At 41.8% G+C, this 15,663-nt stretch overlaps 1 protein-coding gene across 13 annotated transcripts in view; it reads right to left on the bottom strand.

Moving 5' to 3' along the window:
* Positions 1 to 11,853: 11,853 nt before the first annotated feature.
* The window catches only part of LOC139554258 (plectin-like), a 192,924-nt gene continuing 189,114 nt past the window's right edge, over positions 11,854 to 15,663 (bottom strand). For all 13 annotated transcript variants that reach the window (XM_071367000.1, XM_071367001.1, XM_071367002.1 and 10 more), the window contains one exon: positions 11,854 to 15,552. The gene's annotated coding sequence lies outside the window, so the exon portion shown is untranslated. The remainder of the gene's footprint in view (positions 15,553 to 15,663) is intronic.

The following is a 15,663-nucleotide window of genomic DNA, read 5'->3' as shown; positions in this document are numbered from 1 at the left end:
GTTCACAGTGCAGGGTGGAAAAAGAATGTGAACCCTTGGATTTAATAACTAGTTGACCCTCCTTTGGCAGCAATAACCTCAACCAAACATTTTCTCTATGCTCAGGAGGAATTTTGGACCATTCCTCTTCACAAAACTGTTTCAGTCCTGTTGCATCATCCAACTTCTGTTGAGCTTCAATTGGAGGACAGATAGCCTAACATTCTCCTGCAAAATGTCTTGATAAATTTGGGAATTCATTTTTCCGTCCATGACAGCAAGCTGTCCAGGCCCTGAGGCAGCAAAACAGCCCCAAACGACCATACTTTACAGTTGGGATGAGGTTTTGATGTTGGTGTGCTGTGCCTTTTTTTCTCCACACATAGTGTTGTGTGTTCCTTCCAAACAACTCAACTGTAGTTTCATCTTTCCACAGAATATTTTGCCAGGTGCACATTTGCAAACTTCAGACGTGCAGCAATGTTTTTTTTGGACAGCAGTGGCTTCTTCCGTAGTGTCCTCCCATGAACACCATTCTTGGTTAGTGTTTTACGTATCGTAGACTCGTCAACAGAGATGTTAGCATGTTCCAGACATTTCTGTAAATCTTTAGCTGACACACTAGGATTCTTCTTAACCTCATTCAGCGTTCTGCGCTGTGCTCTTGCAGTCATCTTTGCAGGATGGTCACTCCTAGGGAGAGTAGCAACAGTTCTGAACTTTCTCCATTTATAGACAATTTGTCTTACCCGTGGACTGATGAACATACAGGATTTTAGAGATACTTTTTTTAACCCTTTCCAGCTTTATGCAAGTTCTTCATCTGAGGTCTTCTGAGATCTATTTTGTTCGAGGCATGGTTCACATCAGGCAATGCTTCTTGTAAATAGCAAACTCAAGGCAGCTCTAACCAACATCTCCGAACTCGTCTCATTGATTGGACTCGAGGTTAGCGGACTCCTCACTCCAATTAGCTTTTGGAAAAGTCATTAGACTAGGTGTTCATATGCTTTTTCCAACCTACACTGTGAAAGTTTAAATGATGTATTCAATATAGACAAGAAAAGGCTGCTTCCGCTGTGCCTGATGGTTTCTCCTGTCTCAACAGGTACAGATCTCTGCACTGGATATGCCGCCGCGAGATGTTATGTTTCGCTACGGTCTCTTTTCAGATGCGGGTTACATGGCACGAAGGACGAGTTTGCCCGCCTGTTTCTGCCCTCTACAATATTTGCAGAACATGACGTTGTTTTAGAACTCTAGCCATGGGAACATTTTGAGCCAATTCGCATTGAATCTATATGTTTCGCTACGGTCTCTTCTCAGATGCGGGTTACATGGCACGAAGGACGAGTTTGCCCGCCTGTTTCTGCCCTCTACAATATTTGCCGCTTGTGGAATGTGGGACTTGTAGTTTTTAAACAATTAGCAGCGGGGGTAAAATAGATACGGTAGGTTGTAATCTTTAATCGCACACTGTGCTCGTAAATATTTTTTCCGGTTCGCACATATCTATTTTTAGGGGCAAATGCGAGTGTCACGATCGTTATATGGTAGAAGAGAGGAGGACCAAGGCGCAGCGTGATAACAATACATTCATCCTTTTAATTAAGCGAAACGAAGAACACTATACAAACTATACAAAACAACAAACGAACGAACGTGACGCTATAAACAAATAGTGCTGACACAAACACTACACATAGACATAGACAATAACCCACGAATTACCCAATGAATATGGCTGCCTAAATATGGTTCCCAATCAGAGACAACGATAGACAGCTGTCTCTAATTGAGAACCAATCTAGGCAACCATAGACATACATACACCTAGACTAGACACTGCCCCATAAACATACAAAACCCCTAGACAATACAAAACACATACATCCCCCATGTCACACCCTGACCTAACTAAAATAATAAAGAAAACAAAGATAACTAAGGCCAGGGCGTGACAGCGAGTGAAATACTCACACTGTAGAGCCCTGCTTAAAGGTCCTCAATGATGTCACCATTGCCCTTGATTCCAAGCAATGTTATGCTGCTATTTTTATTGACTTGACCAAAGCTTTTGATACGGTAGACCACAGGTGTCAAACTCATTCCACGGGGGGCCGAGTGTCTGCGGGTTTTCGCTCCTCCCTTGTACTTGATTGATGAATTAACATCACTAATTAGTTAGGAACTCCCCACACCTGGTTGTCTAGGGCTTTATTGAAAGGAAAAACCAAAAACCTGCAGACACTAGGCCCTCCGTGGAATGAGTTTGACACCCCTGCGGTAGACCATTCCATTCTTGTGGGCCGGCTAAGGACTATTGTGGTCTCTGAGGTGTCTTTGGCCTGGTTTGCTAACTACCTCTCTCAAAGAGTGCAGTGTATAAAGTCAGAACATCTGCTGTCTCAGCCACTGCCTGTCACCAAGGGTGTACCCCAAGGCTTGATCCTAGGCCCCACGCTCTTCTCAATTTACATCAACAACATTGCTCAGGCAGTAGGAAGCTCTCTCATCCATTTATATGCAGATGGTACAGTCTTATTCTCAACTGGCCCCTCCCCGGATTTTGTGTTAAACACTCCAACAAAGCTTTCTTAGTGTCCAACAAGCTTTCTCTGCCTTTAACGTTGTTCTGAACACCTTCAAAACAAAGGTCATGTGGTTTGGTAAGAAGAATGACTCTCTCCCTGCAGGTGTGATTACTACCTCTGAGGGTTTAGAGCTTGAGGTAGTCACCTCATACAAGTACATGGGAGTATGGCTAGACGGTACAGTATCCTTCCCTCAGCACACGTCAAAGCTGCAGGCAAAGTTAAATCTAGACTTGGTTTCGTCTATCGTAATCACGCCTCTTTCACCCCAGCTGCCAAACTAACTCTGATTCAGATGACCATCTACCCATGCTAGATTATGGAGATGTAATTTATAGATCGGCAGGTAAGGGTGCTCTCGAGCGGATAGATGTTCTTTACCATTCGGCCATCAGATTTGCCACCAATGCTCCTTATAGGACACATCACTGCACTCTTCTGTAAACTGGTCATCTCTGTATACCTGTTGCAAGACTCACTGGTTGATACTTATTTATAAAACCCTCTTAGGCCTCACTCTCCCCTATCTGAGATATCTACTGGAGCCCTCATCCTCCACATACAACTCCCGTTTTGCCAGTCACATTCTGTTAAAGGTCCCCAAAGCACACATCCCTGGGTCGCTCGTCTTTTCAATTCGCTGCAGCTAGCGACTGGAACAAGTTGCAACAAAATGCAACAAAAACTCTAACTGGACAGTTTTATCTCAATCTCTTCATTCAAAGACTCAATCATGGACACTCTTACTGACAGTTATGGCTGCTTTGCGTGATGTATTGTTGTCTCTAGCTTCTTGCCCTTTGTGCTGATGTCTGTGCCTAAAAATGTTTGTTTTGTGCTGCTGCCATGTTGTGTTCCTACCATGTTGTTGTCATGTTGTGTTGCTACCATGCTATGTTTTTGTTTTAGGTCTGTCTTTATGTAGTGTTGTGTTGTCTCTCTTGTCGTGATGTGTTTTGTCCTATATTTTTATTTTATTTATTTGTATTTTTAATCCCAGCCCCCATCCCCGCAAGAGGCCTTTTGCCTTTTGGTAGGCCGTCATTGTAAATAAGAATGTGTTCTTAACTGACTTGCCTAGTAAAATAAAGGTTAAATAAAAAAATATGTATATAAACTCAGAAACGTTCTCTCACTGTCATCTGCGTTTATTTTCAGCAAACTTAATATGTGTAATATTTGTATGAACATAACAAGATTCAACAACTGAGATATAAACTGAACAAGTTCCACAGACATGTGACTAACAGAAATTGAATAATGTGTCCCTGAACAAAGGGGGGGTCAAAACTAACAGTCAGTATCTGGTGTGGCCACTAGCTGCATTAAGTACTGCAGTGCATCTCCTCCTCATGGAATGCACCAGATTTGCCAGTTCTTGCTGTGAAAATGTTACCTCACTCTTCCTCCAAGGCACCTGCAAGTTCCTGGACATTTCTGAAGGGAATGGCCCAAGACCTCACCCTCCGATCCAACAGGTCCCAGACGTGCTCAATGGGATTGGCTCTTTGCTGGCCATGGCAGAACACTGACATTCCTGTCTTGTAGGAAATCACACACAGAATGAGCAGTATGGCTGGTGGCCTTGTCATGCTGGAGGGTGGAGGATGTCTTCCCTGTAACGCACAGTGTTGAGATTGCCTGCAATGACAACAAGCTCAGTCCAATGATGCTGTGACACACCGCCCCAGACCATGATGGACCCTCCACCTCCAAATCGATCCCGTTCCAGAGTACAGGCCTCGGTGTAATGCTCATTCCTTCGACGATAAACGCGAAGTCAACCATCACCCCTGGTGAGACAAAACCGTGACTCATCAGTGAAGAGCACTTTTTGCCAGTCCTGTCTCGTCCAGCGACGGTGGGTTTGTGCCCATAGGCGACGTTGTTGCCGGTGGTGTCTGGTGAGGACCTGCCTTACAACAGGCCCACAAGCCCTCAGTCCAGCCTCTCTCAGCCTATTGCGGATAGTCTGAGCACTGATGGAGGGATTGTGCATTCCTGGTGTAACTCGGGCAGTTGTTGTTGCCATCCTGTACCTGTCCCGCAGGTGTGATGTTCGGATATACCGATCCTGTGCAGGTGTTGTTACACGTGGTCTGCCACTGTGAGGATGATCAGCTGTCCTTCCTGTCTCCCTGTAGCGCTGTCATAGGCATCTCACAGTACGAACATTGCAATTTACTGCCCTGGCCACATCTGCAGTCCTCATGCCTTCTTGCAGCATGCTTTAGGCACGTTCACGCAGATGCACAGGGACCCTGGGCATCTTTCTTTTGGTGTTTTTCAGAGTCAGTAGAAAGGCCTCTTTAGTGTCCTAAGTTTTCATAACTGTGACCTTAATGGCCTACCGTCTGTAAGCTGTTAGTGTCTTAACGACCGTTCCACAGGTGCATGTTCATTAATTGTTTATGGTTCATTGAACAAGCATGGGAAACAGTGTTTAAACCCTTTACAATGAAGATCTGTGAAGTTATTTTTACAAATTATCTTTGAAAGGGTCCTGAAAAAGGGACGCTTTTTTTAATGCTGAGTTTATTCCTATTCTATTATTTTTGTGTATTAGGTAGTTGTTGTGGAATTGGTAGATTGCTTGTTAGATATTACTGCACTGTCGGAACTAGAAGCTCAAGTATTTTGCTACACTCGCAATAATATCTGCTAACCATGTGTATGTGACCAATAAAATTTGATTTAGATTTGATTTGCAGAAAGCATGGCTCCTTGACACACAGTTGAAGTCGGACGTTTACATACACTTAGGTTCAAGTCATTAAAACTTGTTTTTCAACCACTCCACAAATTTCTTGTTAACAAACTATAGTTTGGCAAGTCAGTTAGGACATCTACTTTGTGCATGACACAAGTAATTTTTCCAACAATTGTTTACAGACAGATTATTTCACGGTATCACAATTCCAGTGGGTCAGATATTTAAATACACTAAGTTGACTGTGCCTTTAAACAGCTTGGAAAATGCCAGAAAATCATGTCATGGGTTTAGAAGCTTTGCTAATTGACATCATTTGAGTCAATTGGAGGTGTGGGTGTATTTCAAAGCCTACCTTCAAACTCAGTGCCTCTGCTTGACATCATGGGAAAATCAAAAGAAATCAGCCAAGACCTCATAAAAAACATAGTAGACCTCCACACGTCTGGTTCATCCTTGGGATAATTTCCAAACGCCTGAAGGTACCACGTTCATCTATACAAACAATAGTAAGTAAGTATAAACACCATGGGACCACGCAGCTGTCATACCGCTCAAAAAGGAGACAAGTTCTGTCTCCTAGAGATTAATATACTTTGGTGCGAAAAGTGCAATCAATCCCAGAACAACAGCAAAGGACCTTGTGAAGCTGCTGGAGGAAACAGGTACAAAAGTATCTATATCCACAGTAAAACGAGTCCTATATCGACATAACCTGAAAGGCCGCTCAGCAAGGAAGAAGCCACTGCTCCAAAACCACCATAGAAAAACCAGACTATGGTTTGCAACTGCACATGGGGCAAATATCGTACTTTTTGGAGAAATGTCCTCTGGTCTGATGAAACAAAAATAGAACTGTTTGGCCATAATGACCATCGTTATGTTTGGATGAAAAGGGGGGAGGCTTGCAAGCCGAAGAACACCATCCCAACTGTGAAGCACGGGAGTGGCAGCATCATGTTGTGGGGGTGCTTTGCTGCAGGAGGGACTGGTGCACTTCACAAAATAGATGGCTTCATTAGGGGGGATATTATGTGGATATATTGGAGCAACATCTCAAGACATCAGTCAGGAAGTTAAAGCTTGGTCACAAATGGGTCTTCCAAATGGACATTGACCCCAGCATACTTCAAATGGCTTCAGGACAACAAAGTCAAGGTATTGGAGTGGCCAACACAAAGCCCTGACCTCAACCCTATAGAAAATGTGTGGGCAGAACTGAGAAAGCGTGTGCAAGCAAGGAGGCCTACAAACCTGACTCAGTTACACCAGCTCTGTCAGGAGGAATGGACCAAAATTCACCCAACTTATTGTGGGAAACTTATGGAAGGCTACCCGAAACGTTTGATCCTAGTTAAACAATTTAAAGGCAATGCTACCAAATACTAATTGAGTTTATGTAAACTTCTGACCCACTGGGAATGTGATGAAAGAAATAAAAGCTGAAATAAATTATTCTCTCTACTATTATTTTGACATTTCACATTCTTCAAATAAAATGGTGATCCTAACTGACCTAAGACAGGGAATTTTCAGGATTTGTGAAAAACTGAGTTTAAATGTATTTGGCTAAGGTGTATGTAAATTTCCGACTTCAACTGTACTCCTGTGCCTCTACTCTCCAGACTAAACCCGCTGCTCTTCATCCATGTGTAGGCCACCTGCTCGTTCTCCTTGCCATATGTGGTTGCGGAGTTCCTGGGGAAAGATGCTCCCGCACAAAGTTGTCAGGATTTGTTGAGATGCGCACTGGAACCTTCAATGCTGCACTAGCAATGATCCGAAGATTAAGCGAGTCATTCCACGCATGGGAGGCACTCTGTGCTTTAGTGACCTCCTCCAAGCTGGCACATTTACACTCCTCCATCTTAACATAAACGTCATAAAATGACAAGCATTTTCTGACACTGCATGTTGATGCCGTGTTCACCATGAGGCTGCTGTAGCTGTGTGGCTGCTGCTGGAACCTGTTGACTGTTTGGTTTAGCTTTGATGCACTTGTCAAGAAGGCTCCCCACTGGAACATTGGCCCCTTCCACACTCTTTTTAAGTGCATTGTGGGAGTGGTATGCAGAAGCGTCTGTGGTTCTGTCAGAGAACTTGTCACTTGATTTGTGACGTTTGAAACAGATCTCGCTCAACCTTTTGAGGTAAATTCCACTCCGTCACCAAGTTCCACTGGTGTTGGTCATCTGTACATGACACCCCTGTCAATCCTCCATACACAGCATTCTGCACCTTCAACAAAGCACTACTGGTAGAATAGTCAATTGCAATACAGAACACTAGTTTACATGGTGTTCACAGCTGACTAGTTTACACAGTTTCCTTTTAACTAGTAGGTTTAGGTTGTTGGTAATTTCCCATTTGAATGTAAAACTCACCTTGATTCTGTACCTACCTCATTGCCATTCAAGATTAAACTGATATACTTACACAATGAGCCATTGAAACCAAGAACCGTGTGTGTGTGTTGTAATAGTTAACGTTATCAGTTCTGGTCAGTGATATGGTATCATCACAATTAGCTAGCTAGCTGAGTAATTAGCTAACGTCAAACATATCAGTCATAGAAAGGGTTATGATAAACAAAAAGCCAGCGAGCTAGCTACCTTCCATAGTATTGCATCTGCATGACTGCAAGACTTCCCCTGCCCTGCAACACAAGAACACTCTGCAGTCTCCGCCGTGCCGACAGATAATACAAGAATCCAGGCAGAATGATGGTGTGTTTTGCTTTGACTGGGCTGGATATCTGCTTTGAGAAACACCCGGTTGTCATCCTCAAGACAGTGAATAAGCACCCGCCCAACTTTTCTGCTGTGGAGGTATTGATATGCCTCTGTGCTTTGTAGCTCCTAATCTCTGACCCATCCACATGAGAGATGAGACAAAATAATTGAAAATGTTTTCGTAGGTGCTGTGTGGCCATTCTTGAATAATCTTCAGATGTGGCACAGACTTGCCATTCGACTTTGAAATGTTTTTCTTGGTATGATCCCACAACATTTTGAGCTAGCTAGGTAAAGTTCGCAAAATGGCAAGAACGCCACAACGAAAGTCCTCCACAAAACAGAACATTCTGACATTGTTTTGTTTCTGAGTTCTTAAAAAGGTGAATACTTCCAGAGAAACACGTGGGCCATTGTTCTATCTGTGCTAACACTAATAAGTTAGCTAGTATTTAGCCACATTGAAAAATAACTAATGTTACTTATAGTGTGTGTTGACACACGTAGTTAGCTAACTTTAGTTAATATGATGGGTGTGCTCCGTTTGTGGCACTTTCAATGGGGAACTTATTCACTATTCTGAAGGCGAATCGTTATTGTGGCTAGCTTCACACGTGAGCCCAGCTACCTAACTAGTTAGCAAGTAGCGACCATAGACTAGCACAGTGAACACATTATAATACACATAAAACCTAGCGGTAAAACCCGGTAATGGTTCCAATTGTTTTTTCACCATTCATTTTTGCTTCTGGGATTTTAGAACTACTTCATATAAGGTCTGTGTTTCGTAGAGGCTTATCCTGGCGTGACGTTTGGATAACCATCTACTTCTCTCTCTGACAAAGTCAGTTTATCAATATATTCATTTCAATTTACTGTAAATGCTAATTAGCAACAGAGTTCTCTAGTAAATTGGTAGGAATGTCTCACCCAATGTTCAAGAAAAGCCTTTTTCCCTTTATTCAGATTACAACTGCTTGAAAACAAAATAATCTCCAAAATATAATTATTTTTTAAATAAGCCTTAGAAAGTTGGTTGCAATTTCAGTTTAATCCACCTGAAAAGACAGAACAAATAATACAACAAATATTGTGGTTAAACTCAAATATACTAATTGATAAAAACGTATTTTTCAATAAAATGTTTAAAAAATGTATGATTTCATAAGGGCACAAGGGTAGACCCAGATGCAGATGGTTTGAATCTTTGATATTTATTAAATCCAAAAGGGGTAGGCAAGAGAATGGTCGTGGACAGGCAAAAGGTCAAAACCAGTTCAGAGTCCAGGAGGTACAGTGTGTCAGGCAAGCTCGAGGCCAGGGCAGGGCAGGCAGGTACAGAGTCCAGAAAACAGGTCAGGGTGTGACAGTCCCCCCTCCCCCTCTAGGGGCAGCCACCTGGCGTCCTACCCAGGAGCATACCTGGTTGACCGGGGTGCTGGCAGTGGAAGTTGGCGATGAGGGCTGGGTCCAGGGTGTCTCTAGCGTGGACCCAGCACCTCTCCTCCGGGCCATAACCTTCCCAGTCAACCAGGTACTGGAAACCCCTGCCCCGCGGTCGAACACTCAGGAGGCGTCTCACCGTGTATGCCGGATGGCCATCGATGACATGGGGCAGAGGGGTGGGCCTGGAAACAAAAGACAAAGGGCTGTGAGACACGGGCTTAATCCTAGACACATGGAACGTTGGGTGAATACGGAGAATACGCAGTAAAAAAAGACAAACAGCAGTGGAACTAAGGACTCTAGAGATGGGGAAAGGGCCAATGAAACGGGGGAAAGTTTGCGGTACTACACCCGAAGGGGCAGGTCCCGTGGGGATAGCCATACCCTCTGTCCAATGCGATAGCGAGGAGCTGGAGTCCGACGGCGATCCTTTTGTTGACGATACCTGGAGTTGGTCTTGAGAAGCGCCGCCCGGTGAAATTGCAGAGTGCGAAATTCAAACTACAGTATTATAAATATTTAACTTTCATATAATCACAAGTGTAATACATCAAAATAAAGCTTAATCCATCCGCTGTGTCAGATTTCAAAAAGGCTTTACAGAGAAAGCAAACCATGCGATTATGACAATAGTTCATGTAAAACTGTAAAAATCTACCTAATGATTCTGTATCAAGACATACTGTATCTTTCTTTCCTGTTAAACTTAATCCTTGCAGAAACTTTCTTTGTAAACGCTTGATTAAAAAGTTCAATAACCTTTGGGTGAAACAGACCATAACAATCACCACCCAATGACCTAACAAGCCAGGCATTGTGCGGGGGCCGTCATGCATGTTGAGCCTATGCTGTCAGATAAATTCTGTCTTTACCAGATAAGTTCCAACTTACATATTACGATTCTATCACCGGGTGTCTTTCAGAGATATTTTTTACTCATCTCTGACAACAAGTTCTATCATGTTTCTGAGCCATTTAGACATCCATGAAATACTGTTTTTTCATAAGGAGGTAATTCAGACATTTCAGCTTCAGAGTTTTTTCAATCCAAGATGTTTGTACATAATCACTTGTGGAATGTTTTAACAGCAGTTGCCAGTGATAAAGGTTGTGATTGATTACCTGGCACAATGGAGAGAGTTCCATCCCACATGGGTGTGTGGGAGGAACAGGTGGAACCAGGTGTTCACTTGCGATGTGAAAGACCGGTTCGTGACAACACTTATGAGCCACTCGAAGTATTTCATTTCGAAAGAAATTAGCTCCATTCATGGCACTGTCTGGGTACAGCATTGGTGTGTTGTCCTGCACCTGACATATTTCTCATATCCATTTGTCTTGGCCTCATTCATTCTGACATAGACAGGGTTCACATCAAACAATTTAAAGTGTAAAGCATATGTGAAACACAGTTATACAATGCCATTAGGAGTTTAGTGATTGAGGTATACTTTATTCCAAAACATTGCATCAATCCTACACTTTATCACACCTATTGTCTGCTAAATATTTGAAATAGCTGAACCAGCTTTGATCATACTGCTAATTACACCTTAGAGACTCTCTCTCACACCTCACCTCACCTCATAAGTGACGTATGTGTGTCTTGTGTTTTTAGCTTAATGGTGTGTTATGCACTGTACATGTGAATGGAACCATATACCTGTATATTTTGAGCATCTACTGTGGGACTACTGTATTTCCTATTTTCCACCCGAGCCATGAACAGGCCATGGCTCGGGTGGCTGAGATCCTTGATGATCTTCTTGACCTTCTTGTGACATCAGGTGCTGTACCACCATCTGGAAAGCCCTGTGGTTGTGGATGGTGCAGTTGCCGTACCAGGCGGTGATACAGCCCGACAGGATGCTCTCAATGGTGCATCTGTAGAAGTTTGTGAGGGTCTTAGGGGCCAAGCGGAATTTCTTCAGCGTCTTGAGGTTCTTCACCACGCTGTCTGTTTTAAGGGATTTCAGGTTGTCAGTGATGTGCACGGCGAGGAACTTGAAGCTTTTGACCCAGTTCGTTTTGTTCGTCAACCCTACCGGCGTTTTTCCGCTTGCTCCTGTCTTTTTCTTGTTTTCCCGGTTTTGATCATTATTCCTGCCCTGACCCTTCCTGTCGTCCTGTACTTGCCCCACCACACTGGATTATTGGCCTCTGCCTGCCCTGACCCTGAGACTGCGTGCCGTTCTGTACCTTTTGGACTCTGATCTGGATTACTGACCTGTCATTTTGCCTGCCCCCTGTTCTAGTAATACACTTTTGTTACTTCGACACTGTCTCTTTCTGGGTCTTCCCTGAAACGTGATATTGTTTTGGAGTGTAATTATCTACATGCGAACATATATGCATTCGGAAAAACATTTAATTACTCAAAAGACATTGAATGGACTTTTGTGTTGATGCCTCATAAGTTTATTTACATTATGTTAGGTGTTACATTAAAATACAATGTCACCCTTTCGAAACGCCATTTTAAGCATGCCTGATAACCCAATTTCAAAGTAAATCCTTCAAACATTTTTAAAAGGCTTCACAACCAAAAATGTATTCTCAAATGGATACAACTATTTATATTTTCAACCAAGTTAAATGTCCTGCTTTAAATGATGTGCAGCGTATAAAGGCTTCATAAGCACTACATACATGTGTTACAAATAATCTACACGCATATGTCGTGCTTTATAAAGGGTTCATAAATGTGGCATAACTGTGTGACATAACCACCAATCTCACATGTGACATAACCCACTATGTCAAATATGACAAACCTGTACTTTATAAACGATGGCATATGTGATGATTATGTGCAGTGATTAGCATTATGACCGCCAATGGAATGGGTGGAGTAAAAGGCCAGCAACACTCCGTACCATACACTGTACAGTGATTCGCATTCCAAATTTAATACAAATGTCACTCATATATGAACATATATGAATCATTGTTAATGTTTAGACAACTATTTTTCATATATCATGAATAAATACAGGTTATTGACACTTTTATACTATGAATTCAATACATAACGTAATTTTTTTTGGAAGAATTCCTAAATTCTTAAAGTATTTTTTTAGTGTTACCGACAAGATGCTGATCACGTGATGAGTTCGCAAATCACAATGCCCAATTGTGGTGCCACTGGACAGTGAAAAACAAGTTAACCTTTATTCATTGTAATTTAAATTAGTAGTTGAGTTATATTCCATACAGTAGTTACCTCAGTCGTTATTTCAAATAATTTCGGTGACTTCACAGCAATTGTTAGCTAGCCCAAATTTTGCTAGCTAAAATCCCCTTAGATACAGACATGTCTCATAGTCACGTCATCAGATTTGTACATTAAATATTAGAATAATACGAATCAAATGGAGTTTCCCATCTCCCCATTTAGAGTTTCTGGCGCTGCACAGAAAACCAGACATGCTAACTTTCTTTGTTACTTTTAAGGTTGGAACCAACATGCAGTACCTCCAGCGGGCAGAGAGGCAAGAACCATTCATCCACTAGCTCAGGGACAGGCTACACTATTCACAGTCCTGTGTAATGTTCAATATAATTGCTTTGCTGGACTTTTTGAAACTTAATGTATTTGTCTTTAATGTTTATTTGTTTTAGCTTTTAGTGATAATGTCTTGAGTGTTAATACATTTGTGTTTACATCATTAAGCCTTTATGTGTCTGTTATGAATGACCAAAGGTGTCTGACTTTATAGTAAGTACAGCTTCATATGATACAAGGCATTTATGTATGTGTTATAAATCACCAAAGGGGTCTGACTTAAGTACAGGGTCATGCAATATAGAGTCTTTATGGATGTGGTATGAATATCAAAAGGTGTCTCACTTCATACTAAGTATTACAGGACACTACATAGTGTCAATAAATAGGTTATTAACGTTCGACTGAATTATGAAGGTTCTCTCATGATCCAAAGGTTACTGTAGGGTGTAAGAGGTATTTAAATGGGCTGATGGACTTGCAAAGACCTGATGGGCCCAACACTGCACGGTATGCCTTGTTTTTGTTGTGTGCGTGTTTGTGTACTGAGGAACATGTAACTTGGTGCCAGACGACAGCCATTTTCAATGTCTTTAGGTTGGGGGCTTTCATCAAGGTAAGTGTTTCTTGGTGTAATGTCGCCCCTAGACTATTGCACACACCGCACATTAAGCCTGTGATATCAACCATTCAAAGCTGGCCTTAGTGGAGTGACCGTAGAATTCTATAGGAGTGACCTTACAGAGTCAAGTACTTGTCATCACCACTAGTTAACAGTCAAAAAGTCATAGTTATGGCTAAACCCTACCCATTTCCACAATTGATCTTCATTAAAATTCGATGTTAAAGCTAACCCTAACCAATGAAGGCCAGGTTTAATGTGTCGGTCAAGCAGACCTTCCGTGCATTTGGCCGGAAGTGTCTGGGAACGACATTAGGTGTAATGTGACTAACATGACTTCACTTTTGAGTGCACTCCAATCCCTTGACCCAACATGTCTCCCTTTATAAAGCGCATGTTGATATCATATTCGACATAGAGGGTTATGTCACATTTGACATTGGCGATTGTGTCACACCGTTACGCCACATTTATGAACCCTTTACAAAGCATGACATACGGTCGCAGATACTTTGTAACACATTTATGTAGTGCTTATGAAGGCATTATGAAGCCTTCATAAGTTGAACGTCATTTAAAGGGGGATCAAACATGCAAAGCAATAATAAAATATGTATGACAATATTATGGACATTTAGATGATTTACAAAGAAAAGTACTTTTAAGGAACAATAAAACAAACAATTGTGGATGAAAATATGAACACTGGTTTAGGAGGCAACAAGTGATTAAGCGTAGATATTTTTCAAATATACACTGAGTGTACAAAACATTAGGAACACCTACTCTTTCCATGATAGACTGGCCAGGTGAAAGCTACGATCCCTTATTGATGTCACCTATTAAATCCCCTTAAATCAGTGTAGATGAAGGGGAGGAGACAGGTTGAATAAGTATTTTTAAGCCTCGAGACAATTGAGACATGGATTTTGTGTGCCATTCAGAGAGTGAATGGGCAAGACAAAAGATGTACCTGCCTTTGAACGTGGTATGGTAGTAGGTGCCAGGCGCACCGGTTTGAGTGTGTCAAGAACTGCAACCCTGCTGGGTTTTTCACGCTCAACAGTTTCCCATGTGTATCAAGAATGGTCCACCACCCAAAGGACATCCAGCTGACTTAACACAACTGTGGGAAGCATTAGAGTCAACATGGGCCAGCATCACTGTGGAACGCTTTCAACACCTTGTAGTCCATGGCCCCGACGAAATGAGGCTGCTCTGAGAGCAAAATGGGGTGCAACTCAATATTAGGAAGGGGTGCATAATGTTTTGTACATTCAGTGTATAATACAGTGTACAGTACATAGCTTGTCAGTACATTTCAAATGTTATAATATTTTTTTTGCTCTAAACATTTATTTAAATATTAGCCCTGTACAAATGTTCTTAGTTTTATTATATTGAAATAAAAGGGTTTTGATGCGGTATGAATACTCTATGATGCATAAATTGTGTCATGAACTTGGGAAATACCTGATAATAATGATAATATATAATTTGAACTATGGGAAGTCTGTGTCAGTTCTTTCTCCAGTTGTGAATCACTCAATTTACAGAACAATTCACACCTTGTAATCTATGCAACCCTTTGATGCATTAAATATGCAGGCACTTACAAAAACATTTCAATACAGCAATTGTGGTGTGTGTGGCGGTGGTTAAGACTGTTACTGAGATCAGGTGTAGGTGAGCAGGCATAGGGTCAAAGTTAGAAACAAGGCTGAAGACGGTCAAAGCAGTAGTGATTAATTATATTTTGCTTAGTTAACATCAACATCATCCTTTATTTTTTAATAAATGGCTGAAAAATAAAAAGTCTAAAACAAATTATGGAAATGTGTGTCGGTGCAGTCTTGAGTGCGAACATTGCCGGTGATCTCAGGTAAGTTCTTCTTTTTGACTTGAGGGTCTCAGGATATTGGAAGACATCAAAGCATCAGGACACAGAGGAGAAGTGGAGATTGCTAAGGGAGTAAAATACAGACAAAACTTAGGTTTCAACAAAATGAAGGAAAAAAAAGACTTGAAGATACAGCATTTATTTAAGATTCATGTCTAGCAAAAAATATGAAATC

The sequence above is a fragment of the Salvelinus alpinus genome, chromosome 26, assembly GCF_045679555.1.
Source record: "Salvelinus alpinus chromosome 26, SLU_Salpinus.1, whole genome shotgun sequence".
NCBI lineage: Eukaryota > Metazoa > Chordata > Actinopteri > Salmoniformes > Salmonidae > Salvelinus > Salvelinus alpinus.
This window is presented reverse-complemented; position numbering and strand designations above follow the sequence as displayed.